At 42.6% G+C, this 24,629-nt stretch overlaps 1 protein-coding gene across 2 annotated transcripts in view; it reads left to right on the forward strand.

The window, feature by feature from the left end:
* The first annotated feature begins 4,583 nt into the window (after positions 1 to 4,583).
* PLD1 (phospholipase D1) overlaps positions 4,584 to 24,629 on the forward strand; it is a 188,820-nt gene continuing 168,774 nt past the window's right edge. For both annotated transcript variants that reach the window (XM_032407210.1, XM_032407211.1), the window contains exon 1: positions 4,584 to 4,676. The gene's annotated coding sequence lies outside the window, so the exon portion shown is untranslated. The remainder of the gene's footprint in view (positions 4,677 to 24,629) is intronic.

The raw sequence follows: 24,629 nt of genomic DNA on the forward strand, positions 1-24,629 counted from the left end.
AAAATAGGTTGTTTTTCTTGGGTTCCTAGAGCCATTACTTTCTTGGGATCATTTTTTTACTGTGCAACTTATGGATTTTTGGGAAACTGAGTACAGTTGCTTCTGTAGTTACTTCAGTACAATTGTAGCAATCAATTGACATACACTTGTACTGTTCTAAACAAATATTTACTCTTTTATTTTGTAAGTTTTCTTATTTCATAATCATGCTACCTTATACATATGTACAAATCCATGAAAATGAGCACAATTCTATTTATTTATTTATCTATCTATTAATTTTTAAAGATTTTATTTATTTATTTGAGAGAGAGCAACAGAGAAAGAACAAGAGAGAGCGCAATTGGGGAGCAGAGGGAGAAGCTTGCTCCCCGCTGAGCAGAGAGCCCGACATGGGGCTCAATCCCAGGACCCTGGGATCATGTGACCTGAAACTAAGGCAGACGTTTAACTGACTGAGCCACTTAGGGGCCCAAAAATGAGTACAATTTTAAACAGCAAGTAAACATTGAAAATATAGAGATATTTTAAACAAGTTATTAGATTTAACGACTGTTGGATAAGACAACCCTTCAAAGGGACTGGCTGAGGGCAACTGTGAAGATTCATCTCAGGTGTTTGAGTTGGGGCTGGAGGTGTCAAGGGTGGCCCCTTTTTAAACAGTCATGTGCTAGACAGCCCACAAGCTGAACATTGGGTTGGGAGAAATTATAGAACATGCATGAGCCACAGAAAGCTAAAATGAAGATATAGAGACGCAGAGCTTTCACATACCTTGGTAATATGTACTCTGTTCCTCATTCTCTCTTGAGATTTTTGGTTTTAGCCATGGTCAGACATTTTTAAAAATTTTAAGTCTTGATAACCACACTGTTCTCATCTTTCTGTCACTGTTATGATGGCTGAATTGATTTATGTCAGCAGGTGATCAAGGATAAAATATCTTCCTCCGTACTCTGTGTTTTCAGAGTCGGTATGTGCTGTGGTTAGTTAATTAGCATTAATAATTAAATGTTTATAAATGGAGTGAATGGTTGCTAATCAGGGGACTATCAGGTGGACTGAAAGACAGAGAAATCATACAGGTTATGTCAGTGAAGCAAACAATGGATGCAGACTCTTGCTATCTGAAAGAGAAGAGCACCAGGGGCTCACAGACTTAAGGCAAGGCTGGGAACAGCAAATACTAAGGAAGTGCAGAAGGTTAAAAACAAAAAAATCAGGAAGTAGGAAACTGTCTCTCACTGGGTTGCCCTGGTCAGGGCAAAGCTGCTGCTGGAGCTGCTTCTGCCTCTGCTCAGTGAGTCCTACCCCAAACATCATCTGTTCCCTCGTTCCTTGAGATTCGGTCCACCTGGCTTTTGGGGTAAATGGAGTGGTGGTGGGAATCAGAGGAAGGATCTGCCCTTTGCCTTGGAGACTACTGCCCCAAATTGCTCTCTTGCTGAGACTATACACATTTGGGGAGAGGTGCTCTATAAGAAAATGGAACTATCAGGGGTGCCTGAGTGGCTCAGTCAGTTAAATGCCTGACTCTTGATTTCAGCTCAGGTCATGATCTCAGGGTGGTGACATCAAGCCCTGCGTCCGGCTCCGTGCTGGGTGTGGAGCCTGCTTGAGATTCTCTCTGCCCCACCTCTCCCCCCAAAAGAAAAAAAGAAAAAGAGAGAAAATGGGACTATTATAAAAGATGATCGATGCTGGGCATCCCAAACTGACCTAGATGATTTGGACAGCATTGTACATATAAAAAAAATACCATGAGGGAAAATCTGGGGGAGTACATTGGTGTGCAAATTTTATAGAGCAATCTATAAATAATATGTGTATTAGTATTCATTATATTTTATAGAGTGTTCTATAAGTAATGTTTATGTATATATAAATAATATGCTTCTATTAAAAGTATTAATGCAAATTAACAAAAAGCAATAATATTACATAAAAAATCAGGCAACAGGGGGGGATGGGTTAGCCTGGTGATGGGTATTAAGGAGGGCACGTTCTGCATGGAGCACTGGGTGTTATGCACAAACAATGAATCATGGAACACTATATCTAAAACTAATGATGTAAAGTATGGGGATTAACATAACAATAAAAAAATTAAAAAAAAATCAGGCAACAGACACTAATATATCATTCTCAGTCAATAGTACAAATAGTAAACATGAAAAAATAGTGTTCATCATTATTGTTATTGAATAGTGCTGATTAAAACAAGATATGATTTTGATCCATCACATTTTCAAATATAAGCAAATGATACTTAATATTGGAAGATCTTTGCAACATCTCACAGAGCTTTGAAATATTTATAAATGTTGACCCAATAGTTCCACTTTCAGGACTCTCTCCTAGGAATTTAGAGATCTCAATAAAGATTGGTATTTACAGTGTTCATTCCAGCATGTTTGTAAACTGCCCAAAGGTCTGGGAACATCCTCAAAGCCATCAATAGATAAATAGATTTAAAAATGGCTGGAATATTTTTAAACCATTAAAAATTATGTTTAAAAAATTAGAGTAAGAAATACTCAACTTATAAATATTCAAGCAATGAGACAAGCAGGACTCTAACTTGTACAGCATGGTGTTAATTTTATAATAAACATTTGTTTATGTATAGAACATGAACAAGAAAGGAATACACCAAAATGTTAACAATGGGGTAATATGTTGGGGGGGGGGTTATAGGTAATTTTAATTTAAAAAATTTGTTTTCTGTTATCTCCAAAATTCTGTATTTTTATAAAATATAAATGTGGAAATTATAAAAAATGGGCACTTTTATACTGAGAAGAAAAGATGAAAATTAAAGAGGATTTAGAATATCATTTGTCTGATAAAAATGCCAAATGTGTATCCAGATGGATATATAATAGGATTTTGTTGTCATTTTTTTCTTGACATCTCTGAAGATAGGCAAGATTTGGGAAAAATAACAGCAAAAACAAACAATCAGCAAACCGCTCAGGAAAATAGAAATAATTACATACAGAATCATACTATATCTAAAACTTCTCTTTGGCAGTCCACAACGGCCTTTTACTATTTGATTCCTCTAGCACAGGGAAGCAGAAATTCAATTATTGGGAAGGCACTTAAATAATTTTATTTTTAATTATAGTTAATAGAAAGACCTATTGTAGGTTAGTGCCAAATGTTTTAATGATGACACTTACGAATTTGGGATGCAGTTTTATAGCCTGCTGCTTCTCAATCAAAAACATTATAATTTCTAAAGACAAGCTTGTAAGAGTGCAGTTAATTGTGTGTAGAATACTTACCAAATCATCTGTGACTAATAAAACTTGAGAAAGAAGAAGAGGAAAGAGTATTCAGCCTTTCAGTAACATGCCTGTCTTACACTGGCCAAACTCTTCTTAGGCAATACTCCGTTTGCTCAGAGGGCCATGTGTTTAATTGTAAAAGTCTGTCAGTATTCTAGGATTTAAAAGACATCAATCATTTCTGTCAACAAGGAAAGAGTGACGGCTGCGTGACTCCTCTATCATTAGGAAAAGATGTGCTCAAGACAAAAAAATGTAGTCTTGGGAGGGATGAGCAACTATAAGTTACAGGAAAAAGAGTTCCAGACTGCAATTTCACCCCCCTTCCTTTCCCTGGACTGGAACATTATATTTTTCATTTCATGTAGTTCCATGTTTGCAGTAAGACATTATGTAACTCGGCCAGTCTCAGCTGTGCAATATCCACTAAGTGCTTTAAAGTGGCCATCATTATTAACAGTTTGGGGTATGTGGAGGGATTGCTTACTTCGGCCTTGGCCCAATGTAATATTGTGTAATGAGGCTGGGCTGGCTTATATTCAAAACTTTATTCCAAACGGCCTGCTAGTCAAACCACAAGATAACAGGTTCTCTTTCTTTTAAGACTTTATTCTAGGTGGACTAAAAACATAAAAATTGCTGTATTTGTACAGTTCCATGGGCAGAATGAGAACTTTCCATGTTTTACTCCCGACTTATTATTTTATGCTAAGATTTCTGAATTAGCTTGCGTTTTAAAGACATCAAGGCACAAATTCCAGTGTTCTCTAAATTGTGTGACCTTACGCTGGTTACTTCACTTTCCTGGGCCTCAGTTTCCTTACCTATAAATTAGCAGCAACACCAGTCTAGGAAGTTGGAAGAAGGCTGATAGGTGATGTTATCAAGGCTCCTACTTCTTAACTGTGTCACCTCAAGCCAGTTATTTCACCTTTTCGACCCGTGTTTCCCTACACTTTGCAGTAGACGAGGTAGGCTAACACCGGCAAAGCTCCTGGAACGGTGCCTGGGCACTTGGTGGCTTAAGCGTTCCTGAGAATAATAACATTAATGCTAGTGAACATTCCGTAGGTTGATGCGGTTGAGTCACGACACTCTGGGAGAAGAGAGAAGAAGAAACCGGAACGAGGATAGAGGCCCGGCCGGCAGAACCCTCCTTGTCCCCGCGGGGGCGGCCAGCCTGCGCCGCGACGCACCCGGACCCGGCACCGCCTCGCCCCACCCCTGCCAGGCCGGGGCGAATCCGGGCGGCGAGTTCCGGGCGGCGGCGCAGCGCGGTCTCCCCCCTCCCCTCCTCCCGCGCCTCCAGCCGTGCCAGCTGCACCCGAGCCCGGAGAATCCGCCGTCACCGCGCAGGTGCCCGCGGCCGCCTTCGTCCTACAGGTAGGAGCCGCGCCGCCGCCGGGCGCGCCAGGCTCCCGCGGCCGTCTGATTTCCGCTGCCCTCGCCCTCCGTCCCTCCCACCGACCCCGCGCAGCTGGCCGCTCCCCGCCCAGCTCGGACGGGACCTTGGCAGAGGCGTTGGCGGCGGGCGCCAGCGCCGGGCGGCCCCGCGGGACCAGCCTCCCTGGCGGCCCGGGGGCCTCCTGTGCGCGCCTTCGGGCCCGGTTCTAGCAGAGTCGACGCCGACCAACTTCGGCGCGCGCTTTTGCCAGGGCGGGCGCTGCCTGGAGCGCAGAGCCCGGCGGGCTCCAGGGGATACTGGGGGCGTGCCCTCAGAGTGCACCGCGGGCCTCGCCTGTGCAGTGGGGCTGGTGCGCCCGGGTCCTCTCGCGCGCTGGGGGTTCGCGTGCGCTGCGGGATGGCGGGGATGGCGGCGCTAGGGGACCAGCGTCCCGGACCAACCAGGAAATGCTGCGCTCCGAGGCTTAGAGCCCAGCCTGCCAGATGCACGGTCCTGGGCGTGCGGGCGCACAGATGCTCTGTGCGCCCACGAGGTGATGACGCTGGAGTCGGGCAAGGGCAAGGGGGCCAGGAGCGAGGCGTGTGTTAAAGGGCTTGTTTTTCTCACTCCAACTCGAGGTGTTTGGGACCTAAGTCTCAGATCCAGGAGCGGGGTGCTCCCAGCGTTGGATAGGATCTTGTGACGCCCTTCAGAACTGCCGGAACTACCGCCACGCCTATGTTTGCTTCTTCTCCAAGTCTCGGTTTATTGCCTCCTTTACTTACTCTGGGAAGTACTAGACGCAGGTAGATGCTTAAGACCACAGGATTTCTGTGTTTGATCATCCCTAGGTCTTTTCCCAGAATAGAGAGTTCCATTAACTTTATCTGCCAGGTCTGCCAATTTCAGTTGCGATAACTCCTTGTGGGCCTTCTGAGGGCTTTTGGGAGACTAGGTACCCAGAGACATTTGTGATGCGTTAAAAGGGCTAATTAATGGTGGTGTAATGAAAGCGTAAAGAATGAAAAGAATCTACAGCTTGAACTGTTCGCAGAAACCACATTTACATATTGCCTGTTTGAATAAAGATCTTTCAGTATTAAATGTTTTGTAAGGTACATACCAGTGAATTTGTACACTGGCTTTTAGCTTGAATTTGTCTACAGCCTCTAAAGGTTGTTTGGGGATCTTTCAACTAATTGTGCGAGCTCCTAGTGTGTCTTTTCAGGATCCAGTATAACTCACAATCCATATAAAAAGCAGGAGTAGTTAAGGATTTGAGGAAGATGTGTCTTTACCATGTTTGTCCCTGATGTCAGAGTATTTATTAATCACAGTGATAAGTGCTGTATAAAGCTCATTTAGGTTTGTTGATTCACTTAAAACTGGCTAGTGGAAGACCCTGCTCCTTGGAAGTTGTCTGATGACCAAGTGTGGGTTTCTTAATTAGAATTTATTATGAAATTCATTTACCTTTAACTCTTCTAGAGTTTTTTTAAGTTGTTTTATTTTTATTGTGGTAAATACATCACATAAAATTTGCCCCTTTCACCGTTTGTAAGCATACAGTTCAGTCGCATTAAGTACTTTCTCATTGTTGTGCTTCCATCTCCACTGTCCATCCACAGAACACTGTTCTTCTTTCTTACAGGGTTTTCAGAACATTTTGATGACAATGATTGTGCTGCAGGCTTTAGTTTTCTCATGAAGCAGAGTTTGAGTTCCTTCTCATAGCTTTACAGAAATGCACTTTTAAAGAGGAAAGGTGAAAAGCCACAGCCAGCGTTTGTGTTTAGTCAGTCTTATCTCCATCAAGAAAGATCTGCGACATTACTATAGAAGGATAAGCTGGTGAACTATTTAAATTTGCATATAAAAGTATTGTGAGGTTTAGTTATGGAGAGGGAGGAATCCAGGAGGGAGTTATTGTTGTTGATAGTTTCCTCCCCTTAATATCTCACAGAACATTGAAATACTTTTGTCTCCTTTAGCTGTGCAGTAGCATGTATCTAAATGATGCTTGAGCTCTGATCATGGCACCTTTTTAGTAACTAGAAGCAGTTTTGCCCAAGCTAGCTGTTGGGTATAGCTATTTCTTCTGCACTCCAGGTGTTTACTAAACATTGATGCTAGAGGACTCAGCACATGAGATGTGGCTCTTTAAACTCACAGTTGGTCTGAGTCATTGTGTTCAGGAGACAGCTGTCCCCGTGCCAGGCCTGGTTGTATGTTTACAATCCTTTAAGTCTTAGCACCACACAATAAAATGTATTCTCCAGCTGGGCTGTGGATAAATGTTGTTGCAGAGTGAAAATGAGAAACTTATAACCTAAATTTCCCGTAAGCCTGTGACTTTCCTGATTAGAAAAAGAGTTGTACAAATCATATCTTTTGTTGCAGTGGGAATGCATTCCAGTGTGTTGGTTTCCTTAAATTCACAGTGCAGTGTAATATCTGGATCCCAGATGTTTCGTGCCGGGTCATTCAACAATAGTGTATGTTATGTAAGTGTTTCGTAGTGTCACAGGGTTTGTTTTTTTTTTTTCCTCTTTCTGTTGTGAAATTTTCTTAATTTTTGAATTTATTAAACACACATTGCAGGGACAGAAGAAAATGATCGGTTTATTTAACCAATATTTGTATAGCTCTTACTACGTGCCTGGCACTATTTCTATGCATTTTACAAACGCGAACACATTTAATCCTCCTTTAATTACCTGGGAAATAGGTAATAATATCATCTCCGTTTTATAGATGATGTGATTGGAAGCACAGAGAGATCATACAGCTAGCATATGGCAGAGCTGGAGTCCCATCTCCGGCAGCCTGTACCCAGAATTTGGGCATCTGGGCATGGCTCTATCACCAGTACAGTAGAACCTGAGATTCCATCCTCCTAACAAATAAACTTTTTTCAGGTTGTGATATTCCTAGCTTGTCCTTGTCCTTAGGGAGAAATAATTTGACATAATTGCAATCAGAAAATCAGTTCGACTCCCTCATTTTTCAGAAGAGGAACTTAAAGGGGAGTTTGGTTATGTCCAATATTCCCAGGTCAGGGTCCTGCAAACCTTCTATTGGGCTAACGAAGCCTTACCTCCTGATTGAGGAGGTTGGGATAGGGATCCTGGGAAGGTCTGGAAAGGCCACGGTGTGTGTTTTGTTTTGTTCTTTTGGGGGGGGGGGAGGAGGGGAGTATTTGCCAATCGGGGGAAATGCTTCAGTATTTTAATAATCATTTTGACCATTCTGGAGCTCATCTGCTAAGTTAAGTCCTGGGGGATGTCAGGGGTGCACGGAGCAGAAGCTTATGGCCAACTGTGGGCCATGGGAAGGCTTGCTGCTTAGGGCTCCGGATCCAGATTCCTTCCCCAGTTGTTGGTGATGCTTGTGGCCCTGGGCTCCCCTCGGCATGAAGGGAATAGATTTATTCTGTACTCAATCGTTTTTTGAGCTTTTTGGATCTCGAGTTGGGAACCTTTTGAAAACCTCTGACGCACGAAAGAAAATCAGCCAAGAGCAACATGGAAATAAAAATAACTTCATTTGGTTGGTCCTTTTGTTGAGATAGAGAGAGATGCAACTAAGGGCATAAACTGACAAACTTTATATTAAGAACAGGAAAATCAAACTTCACTATTCAACAGTGATTTTTTTCCCCCAAAGTCAGCTTTTAGAGATGTACATTTGGACGAGGGAGAATAAGGACCAAACACAGGAAAAGAAAAATGGTGGGCAGGGAGAGGAGGAGGTGGAAGAGGGCATGCAGAAGGAGAAGACAGTGCTAAAACCTTACCAGCTCTTTCTACAAGGCTGCATTTCAGTGTGTTACCTCCTAATGCCCTTTGAGATGCCAAACGGAGTTGAAAAGTATCTTTCCTTTGGTTTATCTTGAAGTGACTTTAATGTTGCTTAAAACCATTGTTAATCATTTTTAGTATATGTGCTGCCAAAGCGAGCACTAAAACCATTGTTAATCAACAAAGGATGGGGACAATGAGATATCAGGGGACTCTTTAGCCCTTGCTGGGGATCTTCATACCAATCCAGTCTATTTTTGTTTGTACCACTTTTGTATGCATGGATTTTATATAGAGCATGATATTGGAATCACTAGGTTTGCACTTGTTTTCTTCGTTATCTATCTTCCCTGTGAGAGGGAAAGGTCCTAGGGGCCATAGGCTGTGTTTTTGCCATTTTTGTGTCTCCAGTGTCCATTGTGGTGAACAATAGTTGTGAGCTGAATGAAAAGGTGCATTTAATGGATGAAGGAAGATGGTGTGATTCATTTTATTCAAAACATACAGATATTTCCCAAAAAGAAGGTTTTTATGGCTAATGTTTTACTTAGTTATTTGTTCTACCGTGCCATTTAACTATTCTTACAAATACATTTGTAGATGTGGAGTGAACAGTCTATGGGATTTATCATCTGTACTCATTTTTTTTTTTTTTTTTTGGCCTTTTTTTCTGCAATGTTCTCTACCCAAGTTTTGATGAAAGAGTCCTTTGAAATGAGATTGGAGAGGTAGCAATGAATTGGGATGGGGGTTCCATGGCTTGGAGCAGGAAAACAGTTCCAGATGTATGGAGGAGTGGTGATATGAATATGCAGAACCCAAAGTGGGAAATTTGATAAAAAGGGCTGAGTAGGAAGAATAACAAATTGAAGATGAAATCTGACATTGTTTTAAAAACCTCACCATTGTTCCCGCTTTGGAATAAAAACGTAGAAGCCACGGTTAGGGTACAGGATTTGGAGATGAAGTATATTTGTGATATTAACATGATTGTGATGTCAAAAAGAACCACTACCACCACAGCAAAACAGAAAAAGGAGAGGGGAAATCCAGCCAGAATCCTTTTATCCTAAGGAAAAACCCACCTGTTGGGATATGTAGATGGTGATATTTCAAAACTAGGAACATGGAGCAAGGACTCTAACCCCAACCCTTACTTCGCCTCAATCCCAACACCAGCCTGCTACTCTTGTGGCGGGAAATGCAGGGTGATGGGGCACTGACTAAGCAAAGCAGGTCTGTGAGGCTTGTAAGGCACAGCTGGGCTCCACAAAGTCCCCACTGGGAGAGATAATGACTATGGGCCTCAGCCTTAGGCCAGAGAGCTTGGATTCAGATCCAGAGGACTCTAGCACCATGTGGTGTAAGACAAGTAACTTCAAAATTCTCTATGCCTTAGTTTCTCCATCTGTAAAACAGGGATAAAAGTCATACCTGTGTCAGAGGACTGTTGTGAAGACTGCAGGAAACAGTGCCTAGGAAGTGTTTAGCATAGAGCTTGGAACATAGAAATGGCACAGGAAATGTTCGGTCCCCTCTTTCACACATTGCCCTCCTGTCTCTGTCCCAAATTGTGTAGGAGTGACATCCATAAATAACCAAGCAAACTGGAATTACTGCTAGAGTAGACATGATGATGTGGTCCTAATGGGAATACGGCTGAGGGAGAAATGAATTTTGCCTGGGAGGAAATCTTGAATGAGAGTGAGATTTCATGAGACCCCAGTGATGAGAAGTAGTGGGAAGACTTCTGGCAGCAAAGCTGGTTATAACTAGAGAGAATGAACTGTATGCCGTTGATAATTATACTTTTAGGGTATAGATTTTGACATTAGCTAGAAAATTTGGTTTTTCTTAATCCGTAAGTGTAGCATGGCAAGTAATAGAAGAACCCTGATTCGTTTAATAGAAGCATAGTATTTAATAGGAGAAGCACAATTTATTGCTCTTTACCAATGAGTGTATGCGTAGAGGTGTGCTTTTAAAATGTATTTAGAATTAAGAAGAACAGAGTATATTCTCCAGGTAGGAGTGAACTAGCTCATGGTATGTCAGAAAAACATCCTTCCCGTCACATTCTTCAGCTTCACATTATATGGGAGAAGGGCATTGCTGGACCATTATCTTTATAAGGGTTTGGGTAATACATATCTGCACGAATCATGGATGGAAATATAGACTGTTCGTCAACAACCTGGACCAGGTATTTTCATGCTTTAAAAAAAATTACGGTTACCATTCTCCATCCCCACCCCTAAGAACCACTTTTCTGAAGGAGCTCTTCTGTGAAATCCCAGTGTGTAAAATACCCAAAGGAGAGTTGTTCTTCTTGACAGTTCCTAGATGGGGACAGTGAGCCAGCTGCCTCCTCCAGTCTTCCCTCCCTGACCACCACTTGGCACCAGCTGCCCCTCAGCTCTGGAACCCCAGGGCTCCTAGGAGCAGATGTGAAGGCATTGCCTCAGTTTTCACCTTTCCGAACTGCCACTGCCCTTCTCTTGGGATTGTCAGAAGGGTTCTGTTTCTGAAACACTCCAAGTTGGGTTCCACCATAGGGCCTTTGCCTGGCGCTGTTCCCTCTGCCTGGGACACCCTTGTCCTAAGGCCCTGCATGGCTTGCATCTTTTTAACATTTAGGTCCATGAGAAAAAGTTCAAATGTTACCTCCCTAGAAAGGCTTTCCCTGACCGTGAGAACTGCTTCCCCACTCAGTCTGCATTGCTTTGCCCACCGACTCATCCCTCCTAGCCCATTATTATGGGTTATTTTTATCCCAGCACTTATCTGTATCTGAATTCTTCTTCCAGGCTTGTTTTCTTGAATACCAAGTTTTCTATGTAAGAATGTAAAAGCTCTGTGACAACAGGGACTTGCCTGGCTCACTAATTACTTGTTAAGGGAATGCCTCTCCAAATTGCTGTTATGAGTGTATGATGTTAGTTGGAACCCTGGTTTCCCAAATGGTTCCAACTGCTCTCCTAATTGTTCTTCTCTGACCCTGCCAATATTATCATGTTCATGGCAATGATTCATTGCGGAGTGTTACTGCCATTTGGAAAAAGGGTCACTGCTGACCAGTGGGAAATAAAATCTCTGGCTTTCTATGTGAATGTCACCTTTCATTTTCAGAGAGCTTATAAGGATTTGATTCAGCTGCACCCACCTGTCCCATGGGTGAATAATCTGTGACAATTAAGCATGAAAGTACTGTAAAGTAAACCTGATCAATTTTGAGAAACTCCTGTTTCCCCCTTCTTTGAGTGCTAGGAGGGGCAGTTTTGGCAGGGTGAGGGGAACCTGGGGCGTGTGCATCACTCTGTAAGATACCAGGTGGCCAGAAATGCATGTTGGAGAGGTTTGCCCTGTCTGATCTCACCAGAAGGCACTGAGCAGGCTTGACTAATGGCGAGGTAATTTTTGCAGATCTATTGCCGAGAAGGCTAATAGGGTTGACGGTGAAAGGTGTCACCCCGTGTTTGCGGTGGTTCCTGCTCATGCTGCTGTTGGAGAGTTTATGAAGCAGAGTCCTTCGATGCCGTCAGTGCTCAGCATGTGCTCGTGCGTGTAAGATGTGGTTCTACCTGCCTGGGGCTTGTGGTCTAAGTCATTCGGTCAGCTGAAGGCAGGACTGAGTCATGCAGCTGACGCCTGCCCCACCACCTGGAACGGGCTGGCATTTTGTAATGATAACATGTCCCAGCTTTTTAAGATAGTGGTTTTCGAGCTGCTCTATGTTTCAGGGGCAGGCTAGGATTGGAGCTGGGCTGGGGTCAGGAGGCAGGGAACAGAGTTCTGGAGCTTCTCTAAACCCCACTTACACCTAAAGCATCTCATTAAAAACCCATAATTTTGTATATTTGCCTTTTTAAAAATAAGCTTTTTATTTTTATTTTTTTTTAAGATTTTCTGTTTATTTATTTGAGAAAGAGAGTGAGCGAGAGAGAGAGAACACGAGTGGGGGGAGGAGCAGAGGGAGAAGCAGACTCCCCGCTGAGCAGGGAGCCTGGACATGGGGCTCGATCCCAGGACTCTGGGATCATGACCTGAGCCGAAGGCAGATGCTCAACAGATGGAGGCACCCATGTGCCCCAATAAGCTTTTTAGATTTACAGAAAAGTTGCAAAGATGGTGTACGTGGGTAAGTTATGGTTTCCTCTGTTATTAACATCTTACACTAGGATGGTACATTTGTTAGAATTAATGAACCAATATTAATGCATTATTAACTAAAGTCCATACTTTATTCAGATTTCCTTAGCTTTTTCCTAGTATCCTTTTCCTATTCCAGTACCCTATCCAGGATACCCTGCTACATTTAGTAGTCCTGTCTGCTTGGGCTTCTCTTGCCTGTGATTGTTTCTCAGACTTTCCCATGTTTTTGATGACCTTGACTGTCTAAAGGGGTACTGGTATTTTGTAAAATGTCCCTCAGGCATAAATTTTAATGATTTTTTCTCCTGATTAGACTGGGATTATGGGTTTTGAGAGGTAAAATACCATTCTCATCACATTGTATCAAGGGCATGCATTATCAACATGATGTATTATTCCTGATGGTAATTTTGATGACTTGGCTGAGGGAGTGTTTGTTAGGATTCTCCATAGCCAAGTTATTTATTTTCCCCTTTTCAATACTGAACCCTTTGGAAAGAAGTCACTGTGTGCAGCCCACACTATTGAGATGAGAAGTTATGCTCCACCTCCTAGAAAGGGTAGTAGCTCTATAAATTATTTAGATTGTGTCTGCATGGGAGATTTATCTTTTCATCTTTATTTGTTTATTTATGTAGTTATTCAATTACTTATTTATATCAGTGCGGACACATGGATATTTATCTTATACTTTCGATTATATAATCCAGTACAGTTATTTACTTATATTTGGCTTTTTTAGGAATTTTATTCAAACAAATAAAATCCTGTTATTTAAAAATGTTAGAAAACTATTGTTTTTTTTTTTTTTAATCTTTACCTCTTTTTTTTCCCCTTTAAATATCCTATTTATGCATTTATTGATTTGGAGCAATAAAGAAGAAATTATCACTTAGATTTTTTTTTAATTTTTTGTAGGAGTAAAGTTAAAATATATGTATTTCAGTGGTTTTTTTGAGGAGTGGAGGTCAAATGGCATCTTTTGCCCTACTGTATACTGAGTTTGCTCTCAGTATTTTAAATTATTGCTGAGATCAACTCTAGGGAGATTTGTAGTCATCTGTCTTTTAAAGATTTTATGTATGTATGTATGTATGTATGTATGTATTTATTTAAAAAGCATAATTGGGGGGAGGGGAGATGGAGAGGGTGAGAGAGAATCTCTAGCGGACTCCCTGCTGAGCACGGAGCCTGACCCAGGGCTTGATCTCAGGACCCGGAGATCATGACCTGAGCTGAAACCAAGAGTTAGGTGCTTAACCCACTGAGCCACCCAGGTGCCCCTGCAGGCATCTGTCTTTTAAAAACTCCTTAGGAAGTGGACTAACATACATGGGTTTAAGAGTAATGTTTGGTCTTCCTATCTTTTTTTCTTTAGATTTTCCTTAACTAGAAACTTTGAAAATGCTGCTCAGCATACTGTCTTACTGCTGAGAGAATGGTAGACTTGTTACAGGACCCCCCACACCAGTCTTCCATGCTTTCTGTTTTTTAAGACAAATCTCCGGTGTGTAGTATTTTTCTCTATTAAAGAATAAAGTTAAAGAGACTGTATGTAAACTTATATCTCACCTCTTTTTAAAACATCTAAAAGTCTAACGTGTCCTTACCTGCCTATTGACCTGGCTTAAAATAAAGGAAAAGCATCCTAAAAATATTTCATTCCATTTACTTCTTTTAGTGTTCTAGATTTTCTTTTGTATTTTATTAATTAATTTTGTTCTAAAATTCAGTGCTTTTAGGCGTTCTTGTTTCTGTCCCAGTTCACACACACAGAAATACTTTAGAGAGTGGTTTTATTTGCAGGCAAGTTCTCCTTTTTTAAAATCAAAGTTGTGGGCAATTATATGTGGAGACCAGATGACCTGGCCATTTGGGCCAGAGAGATGCTTCTGAGTCCAGTATTGGTTAGTGGCTTAGTGTGCAGTGGGTTACCCACGTAGCCCTAGTGCTCTGATGCCCCACTGAGGACTTAGTCCTCCTACAAAGAGTGTGAGGCCCATTCCAGCATGGCTGACCCTGTAAGTGGCCAAGTGAACTTGGGCCTGTGAATCAGTTCCCAGTAGGATCCAGAGCTGGATCTTGACATCTGGCTAGACAGGCAGAAGGGGTTTACTATTGCAATCCCATAAAGAATAACAGTATTAATTTAGAACATGTTGAGAAGTCATTATTATATTGCATAATAATTAAGCACAAGTTAAGCATAAAGGATAAGCACCTCACTTAATTGCCTGTAATTAGAATTATTTTAACACAACCAGATCAGACATTCAATTCTCATTCTTTCTCCTCAAACTGGTGCCTATATTAATACTATCTTCTGATTCCACCCAGGATTTCTTTTCTCAATTTAATTTGTTTATTCTCTAAGTCATAGACCGTTAATCTGATGACTTCTATATGGTAAACGTTTCGTTACACGGTGATTTCCTAGGGCCAAGGACCTAGAGAGGCTATGAAATTTGTCTATAACTAAAATGATAAAATGAGCAGGAATGACCAGAAATGAATATGATTTTTTTTTCTTTGTCATAGCACCTAAGCCAAGATGGGTCTGGGGCAGGGATGGAGATACATTGCTTCAGATAAGGCCTGGCTTCTTTAGCCTTGGGAGTCTCTTCACCACGTCCCCAGAGCTGATGTGCCAGGCAGGTATCACAGCCCCAGGGCAGAGAGGATGGTGCCCCCCTCAACTGAGAGTCTTTAGGCTCTGAATTAGCCTCTGGGCTCTCCAGGCACCCTGGAGCCTCTTCTCCTCAGAGGGTAGGCTTGGAGAACGTTTCCCAAAACAGAGGCTTGGTTTTCTTCAAAACGTAGATGCACTGCTTAATGCTGCAAAAATGAGTTTAGAATTACATTAGTGGAGGATGTTTAAGTGATCATAATTTACTGAGCACATTCTCATCATTTAGATTTGCAATGCCTCCCACAGCATTTAACTGGTCCCCTTTTATCTTATCAAGCCCACTTTCCTGCTGTGGCTGATTATACAACAAAAGGACAGTCTTACTCCTGTATGGGTGAGCGTTACCTGGACTCAGTAGCCTGAGCACTTTTCCCTTCCCTTTAAAGTTTCTTTAGGTTTCACATTTTAAGGGCTCAGTGATACTTCCATTTATGTATCGTTTTACAAATGAGTCATGAAAAAAATGGAAAATGGGTTTACCCATGTGATGGCTCACATGACAGCCATCACAAAACGTAAGAAGAATGGCACTTAAGGAGTAGTAAGCCTTTAAAGATTGAGAGAAGAAGAATAAACTCTCAAAAAATTTAACCAACTTTAGTCAACTTTAAATAGGAAGCCCAAAATAAATAAGTGAGAAATTTAGAAACTTACATCAGTAAATGCCAGCTTTTTTTTCACATTATTAAGGTATTTGCAGATGTTTTGGTCAAAAGCTGCTTCCTTAAAAATATGCATTTAAAAGAAAGATAGCTACAATATGGTATGTTTTTAGAAAAGACAACTTTCTGAGTCCGCCTCTAACTCCATTCTGTGAGCATAATTTACTCTTTCATAGTCCTGGTGAGACATTTGAGGCGCACAAGTTCAGTGGCTGATTATTCTTCAGTTCTTGCAGGATCTCCTTTTCCACAAGCAGGACATCTCTAAGTAAGCCTCCTGGACCAACTCCACTAATTCATCCTTTTGAAGTTACAGACTGAAAATGACCTGATTTGTTAATTGCACAATTTGTCATTCTTAGGCAATTTAAGTGCATTTCCTACAACACATGGGCGCTTATACATGAACTTAAATGGCCTATATTCACAATTAGAGACTGTGGTCATGCTGGAAAGAACTCTGGTCTGATATTCATGGTAACCTGAGTTCTGATTTTGTCTCGGCAACTGACTTAGTGTGACTCTGGGCAATTTATTTCGGAAATTCCACTAGTACTCTTGTCTGTTTCAGGCCCTGCCTCTGAAGCTGGAATGAATTAACCTAGTCCTAGTCACTACCCTCGGGGGATTTACAGTCTAGTTCAGTGGTTCTCACACTCCACTGCACATCAGAATCCCCTGGAGGGCTCATCAGAGCCCAGTGCTGGGCCTCACCCTAGAGTTTCTGATTCAGTAGGTCTGGGCTGGGTGGAAAATTTGCATTTCTAACAAGTTCCCAGATGATGCTGATGCTGCTGGTTTGGTAACCATGATTTGAGAAGCACTGACCTAATGGTTTAGCTGACACATCAGGAACCACAATTCAAAGATTAAATGCTGTGAAGTAAGTATAAGTAATTTGTAGTGGGAAACAGGGTGTGGAGAAGAGGGTCAAAAGATGAATGAACAGCTGGAGATCTAGGAAGCCCTAATGGAAGAAGGAGAGGTCGAGCAGGATCTTGGCAAGCGGATAAAGCCTTGACAGGTAGGGCATTTTGGGGGACGGCACCATCCCAATCTTTCGATGGGATGGGGAGTACAGGATGTGTGTGGGAGCAGGGGGTAGTCTAGCATAGGTGGACTGAGTGTTGGTGTCGGGGAAGGAACAACCAGAAACAGATGGAATTGAGAATGAGAGAGCCAGGCAGTTAAAACTAAACATGTTTTTGGTTTTTGGATTTTGGCAGCAAGGGAACAGCATGATCAGAACCATGCTTAGGAAGAGCAACCCTGGCACCGTGATGAATAGCTTGGGAAGAGATGGTGATTTCAGGAATTATTGGGGCAGCCCAATCTCCACGCAGGGACCGGGCTGAAGAAGAGCGTGAAGCTAGGAGGGATACAGTTATGGGATGGATCTGCGCAGAAGCCGCAGATGTGGGAGTTGATTGGCTCCTGGGGATGAGGGAGATGGAAAGGTCAAGAGAGATTGAGGATTCAAGTCTGAGTTGTTGGGGAAGAAAGAGAGTAGCCGGATCCCTCAGGGGAAATAGACTGGATAAGAAAAGGAACACATGGAACGTTGGTTTCTTTAGGAGGGCACTGGACCAGAGGCTTTTAAAGGTTTCTTTTTGTGTGATTGTAATCAGTGTTTTGGTTGCTGCTTGTCTGAAACAGCGCAGCAGCTATCGGCATGAAAAGCAAATGACCTGTATTTAACAGGCGCTAATATATTGGTTGATTGGTTGATCCTGGATGATTATTGGCTCTAAAATACATCTGTAAATAGCCTTCTTTCTGAACTTACAGTTTTCCAAGTATGTTGACTTGTTCTTGCTCCTATTTTGTATCCCACGCATGTGGACATATTCTGCATGTGTTTCTATATATATATTTTGAATAACTAGAGTAGATATTTTCAATCTTTTTTGGCTTGTTCTCCCATTATAACAATCACAGCATATATTGATATACTTCTGCACAACCCTCTCTTTTCATCCACTGGATCATAAACTCCTTTTGAGTAAAGGACATGTCTTACTCGTTTTTGTCTTCCTCACTGCACTCATCATGAGTGATTGTATAATGTGGCCAGCAAATGCTGGAGGAACTGGATTGAACCACTGAGTAAAAGTCAGTTACTATCTGTTTCTTTAGTGGGAGACAAAATGGCTCAGGCAATAAAAAGTATTAGTTTAAAGAGAAATGGAAGTTCATGTATTTTGAGAGGTTGAAAGAGGAAACAATTCAGTAGACTTTCAGGACTAGAACATAGATATTCATGGACACTTTAGGAACCAGAAGCCCATAAAAACCAGGAGAGCTTTCAGTTCTGTCTTAAATTAGCCATTGAGCCCCTTGGGCCAGACTTTTCAATTCTGGGCCTTAATTTCCTCATTTTAAGGTTGTGGTTGTCGTAAATTACACAATTTTCTACCTGTCTGCACACCCTTAGAATTCTAAGCAGTGAACAGGGATGAGCAAAGCAAAGCATCAGGGATGGGAAAGAGAATGCATATTCTTTGTAACCAGGGTGTGACATGCTAGCTAGAGGCCAGTTTCAAAAGGTCATTACTGCTCAGATAAGGAGCGTGGACTCTATCCTATGGGAAAGTCTTGTGTGAGGTGGTTTAATAGGAGTGCTATCTGGGAGCAAGAGTGAAGGCCCAGGGAGAGTCACACGGGGAAGCAGGCGTTACTGAATTGGCTGTTGCTAGGAGCAACTAGTTGCTTGATTTCAGGGGATCTTCTCAGGCGAGGTCTTAGGAAATGTCTCTCAGCACAGCTCACCTGGAGAAGGTGAAGGGAGAAGCTTTTATCTGTTTCTCATCTCCCACTGATTGGAGGCAGCTTCACTTTTTCAGATTGGGCATGCCTAATTGCCAGGTGGAGTCCCATGGGCACCTCATGAAGCAATATCAGGGCGGCCTGGGCTGGAGAGGCCCTGTCAGGTTGCACGTATATGAAGCTGGTCGGATTCTTCACGGGACTGGCTGCCATCCCGATGGCAGGAATATGAGGTGAGTCTGAGAGGATTTGAAGCAGAGCATAAAAGGTGGCAGACATAGGGAGCTATGGAGGGATTTGAACCAGCAAACCACCTAGTCAGATTTATGCAGTGGTGTGCTGGTAAATGTTTAACAACCAACTCTCCAGAAAAATAAATGTGTGTGTGTGTGTGTGTGGGGGGGGTTATAAATTTTCCTGATGTAAAGGATGTGTAGCACACAATTTACAAATGAATAATAAAACATACAATTTTCTTCATTGTAAAGTCCATATAGCTCATTGATTCTGACAGGTTTCTGTTAGTTTTTGCTGAACTCTTTTGTTTATAGCCCAACCTATGGTTACAACTGATGAAAGAGGGTAGTTGATGTTTCCTTGTTACAGTATGGAGTAAGATCAAAGTGAAACAATGAAGGCATGTCCAAGAACTTCACTTGTTCATGAAGCATCTTTGTGAATTGGATAGTATTAAAAGAATTATTTCCTCAACTTTTCATTTTATTCACAATATACCTTCACAATTGTATTGTATTCACAATACAATATACCACAATTCACATAGGCACCACATATTTTATGAACATTTTCTCCATCAGTTTTTTAAGCCCAGATTATCAACAAAACAAAAATCAAACTATAATTTGTAGGCTTGTCAATTTCCATGTCAAACCACTCCCATTATGGTCAATTTCAAGTTATAGGGAGTAGATGCCCCTTAGCACATTTCACAGTATTTTCACATATGGGCAAAATGGACCTAAACAACCTCAAGGACATAGATATTAGTAAAATGTATTAAAGTAGTAAAGAAGTGATGAATTTTGAGTACTTACTATCTTTGGATTCAATATTACTTATTTTACTCTAAGTTTATGTAATATGTTTTCATAATTGCTATGTTTAACAACCAAGTCATAAAATTTTTGAAGACTTACCAGTCAGTTCTCAGGAGCCAGGATGAGCCAGCCCAGCACACTACTGGAGTTTTAGTTTTAGAAGATCACTTTGGTAGCAATCTGTAGAAATACTTTGAATGAGGGTGTCGGGGAAAAAGTTTATCTGGGCTATATAGTAGGTGTGAAAAGTAGAAGACAGACTTGGGGAATGTCTTCAGACTCTGCTAGCATGAGGGTTCACATGAAGTCAGGTTAATAGGGATAATGGAGACTTCGCTGGTCTGCATTCAAACATGGATGTGTGGGGCGCCTGGGTGGCTCAGTCGTTAAGCGTCTGCCTTTGGCTCAGGTCATGATCCCGGGGTCCTGAGATCGAGCCCCGCATCGGGCTCTCTGCTCTGCGGGAAGCCTGCTTCTCCCTCTGCCACCCCCCCGCTTGTGTTCCCTCTCCTGCTGTCTCTCTCTGTCAAATAAAATCTTTAAAAAAACAAACAAAAAAACATGGATGTGTAAGGACCTTTACTAAAAGTCTCCACCAGGTGCTCTTGGAGTCTGAGAGATACCTCCCCTGTGCTTGCAGAGCCCATGTCTTTGGCAGTCTTCTGCTTTGGCTTCTTTGTTGATGACCACGGGCCAAAAGGATTTGAGGGTGAGGCGCTGCCCCTGCCATAGCTGTGGGTGCTTTCTTGGAGAATAGGATCTGTGACAAGGAAGCCATGTGCCCGGCCTTGTTTTCCTAAGTTTGCAAATCTGAGGGAGGAGGCACTAGAAAGATCTGGGAACCTGGTGTGTACCTTGGACGCCTCGCATACATTTGCATCCAGGAGCTCACACTGCCAGGTTGTTTTTCCGTGACTCACAGAGGCGAGGGGGCAGACAGACTTCTCCATGTCTTCCCACAGCTGCTGACTGCCCCAGTCTCCGCCGCTGTGGAGCTGGGCCCTGAGACAGCCCCTTTGCCCTCTCCTGGTTTGGCCCCTGGAAGTCACAGAGGTCTCTCGGTCTGAAGGGGGCCTTCCCCCTTGCAGATTAGCTGGTAGAGATGAATGCCCGAAGGCCAGGAGCCCCCTGATCCGTCCGACTCCCAGAGTGGGTGAATTTCATTTGCGGGTCATCCAGCCCCCACAACTCTAAGTAGAAAAATAAGGTGGAGTAGATACAAGGGTAGACATGGCCCCTGGGTGCATGGTGGAGCCGGGAACTGAGGTGTGGAATATGGGGGGTGGGCATGTGTGTGGCGGGGCTGTGGGAAAGGGAAGGAGGATGGAATTGAGAGGCGAGGCAGAGTTTGATCGTGTTCAGTATTGAACTAGATAAAATAGATGCCTACGGAACAACAAACAGTTCAGTGGGTTGGAGGTGTTCGGGAGAAAGAGAGGAGAGGAATGGGGGTACTGCGAGTCAGAAAGCTGGGGAGGCTGGGACGGAGCCACTCCTCCCATGAGAATGTGGAATGAGAGACGTCGACAAGTAGACTGGTCAGAGCTCAGAACCCCAGGGAACCCCAGTGTTCTGGAACGGTGTCAGGGGCCAGGGGCCCAAGAACCGGACAGGGAGGAATGTCTGGGGAACTCTGAACGGAAGGAAACGGCACAAAGGAGCTGAGGCACATGGGTCGTGGCTCAGGCTGGGAACGGTTTGGCCCGTTGTGTTCACGCGCACAGCTTCCCAAGTTTCTCTCTTCAGAGTTATGATTATGCTCACTCGCCTCCTTTCCTCCCTCGAAAAAAAAGGAGTCGGAGACTCTGCAGTTATCAGAAATGCCCCAGGGTCAGGAAGACACCTGATACTTTGCACCAGGTCAATACTTTGACCCGGCCTTTTATAGTCCCTGTGAGGAGTAAACAAGCTTACTTTCAGCTAAAGGGAAATGTCAACTTTTTCCTGTTTGATGTTTCTTGCTGTGTTTTCCATATTAATCACTTCATTTTCCCCCTTGGTCACGGGCCTGATATTTTGTCTCTCTCACAGTTGTCAGCTGTCTGGTGTGTCAGGCAGTTTTTCATCACCATAGAGTGACACGATGGAGCTCGAGCAGGCGAGGTCACCGCCAAAGTGTGTGCCACCTTGGTGGTTCTGTTCGTGAGCATCCAGAAAGCCCAGCGCGACTGAACTGAATTACAGGCTTTGAGGTGACCGTGTGGTGTGCGTGCAGCAAACACTCTACCCCAGACACGTTCAAGGGTTGTTGGTTTGGGAGAAATTAGGTGAGGCCACCATGAAGAGACAGAGCCTGTCTAAAGGGATAGTAGAGGGAATTTTCTACATCACAAATCTGTCGAATAAGTGGATTTGGATGTGACCACAGCCTTGCCATATGAAATTCTACTCCATGGGAATTCAAGTTAGTGGCTTTGGGAAGACATTTGTTGCAGACTGTGAAAACGTTCTCGTATTCTTTTGCCAAAGTGTAGAAGCACGGAGCAATAAAGATGGACTTCTGTAGCTGTCTGCTCTAGTCCTCTTAAACACTCAGTGTGTCCCCATGCACGTAGCAGTGGGATTAAATACAGCTATTCCTTATAATGCATCAACATGGATGTGTTAGTCAACTGCTACGGGAATAGGAAAACTAGAGAAAAAATTCCTTGGATCAGCTAGGTATTGTGTTTAGCTTAGAGACCCCCCTCTCCCCCATAGTGGCTTTGCTTGTCATGGAGGCATGCAGTTTTGAGCCGGCATGATGGTGGCAGGCACCCCCAGCTTGTCGCTCTCCAGCTCTCCAGTCTGCCCTCTCCAGGTTGTGGCGCTTGTCCAAGTTGGCTGCTGGAGCTCCAAGCCTCATATTTACAGAGCAGGCAGAGGAGGAAGAGGGGGAAGAAGGGCCTGCTGTCTCCCAAGGACCTGCATCAGAGTTCTGTCTCTCTTACGTACATCTCATTGGCCAGAGCCGAAGCACCGTGGCCTAGCTGCGGCACTGTGATTAATTCACTCCATCTCTAAATTGTTATAAATCTCATCTTTTGAAAAAATTCACCCCCAATCTTCTGTTCTCCTGATCATTATTGAAAGAGATTGGGAGAGGGCTCATGGAAGAGTAAGATTCTTTAGTTTCTTTCTGGATGATTCTATGCCAAGAGGTCTTCCTCCGTCTTCTCAATTGTAATAACTCCAATATCATGAACCAGTCAGGGTTTACCATAGAGGCAGAGCAATAGGTTATATGGATTAAGGGATTTATTATAAGGAGTTGGCTTACTCAGTTGTGTGGCTTGCTAAGCATGCTTGAAATCCGTAAGAATTTTGACATTCAGGCAGTCAAGAAGAGTCTATCATGAGTGGACTGGATCTTCAAGAACAGGAGCTAAAGCTTGGAGTCTCTGAATTCAGGGAGGGTTTAAGCCTTTTTTTAAAGAGCTCTCAGCTAATTCCGTCAGTGCTCTTCAGTATCATAATCTTTCTTTTGACTAAATTCAACTGATGACATGCCTTAATTACATCTGCAAGATCCCTTCAAGTAGCACTAAATTAATATTTGATTGAATACCTGGGGAAAGGTGTGTGTATTGCTGCCTTCCTTCTTTCCTCCCGTGCTTGAGAGAGACTGTTCCTTACCACCAACCCATACTGAAAACATACAAGAAAGGTAATTCTGGGACATGTAGTTTAGTCTAGCCAAGTTGACACACTACAAAGCCATCATATACCATGATTTAGTTGTCATCTAGAGAGGGCTGGGGTAAAAACCAATCAGTGTTTCCTCATTTCTGATATTCTGGAGGAAGGTGGACTGATCTTTCATTGGTAGCTAATGAGAGCCTGGTATTGTGCATTTTAATTATTTTTCTGCTTTGTTTTCCCCGCTCTTTATCGCAGATAGTTAAGGCTTTATTCTTGCTGTTTTCATTAAGCAAGTAAAGGGCTTTGAGGCTCATCAGCCGTTGTGAGCTTATCAAAGTTAACAGAACTTAAAATTTGCTTTTAGAACTATTATGGCAAGATGTCCAATTTTTTAATCACACAAATCATTTTTCTCATCTGTACCTTTTCCATCTTCTGCATATAGAGATGTGAATGGTGCCTTTCATTCTTTATTCAAACCAAAAATAGCTTTGTAACTAAAGGAAAAATTAGCACTGCAAATTTGATTTTCCTGATGAGACTGAAATGCTCGTTAATCTTTTATTGGAAGAGTTCTCTATATTCTTTTTAAAAATAATGGCTCTATTGAGATGTGATTGACATGCTGTAGAGTTCACCTTTTTAGAGTGTACAATTTAGTGATTTTTAGTATATTCACAAAGCTTTGAATTAATCACCACTAATTCCAGAACTGCTATACTCTTTTATATTAAGTATAGATGTGAATATCTTAAGACAGTGAAGAGTTTGAAAAACTTAATTCTGTTATCCGACTTAAATTCACTTGAAAACAGAAGTTGGTGACTTTTGGTAAGGGCAGAGTTGCGAGTAGTTGAGCTTAATTTTGTGAAAAGAATACACATAAGGTCTTCATTATGGGATTTTCTACCAAATTTAAGTATATTATTCCCTCAGACGTAATTCAGAACCGGGGCTTTCATTTGTTTGTTCAACAAATATTTATCGAATGTTACTCGGTGTCAAGCTAGTGTCCAATGAGACTTTGTCCGAAACCTTGTGGTCAGGTGGGTGGAGGGATTGGTAAAGTTGCTGCGAGCCCAGGGGGCACAAAGCCGCTGGAGCTGGCAGACCCCATGCGTGGAGATCCCATAACTGTGGATTTGCAGGAGGGAAGGGACCACAGGTCTTGAGAACACATCTGAACATTCCATGAGAAACCCAG

This window comes from Phoca vitulina, unplaced genomic scaffold (assembly GCF_004348235.1).
Source record: "Phoca vitulina isolate PV1807 unplaced genomic scaffold, GSC_HSeal_1.0 scaffold8, whole genome shotgun sequence".
NCBI classification, from domain to species: Eukaryota; Metazoa; Chordata; class Mammalia; order Carnivora; family Phocidae; genus Phoca; species Phoca vitulina.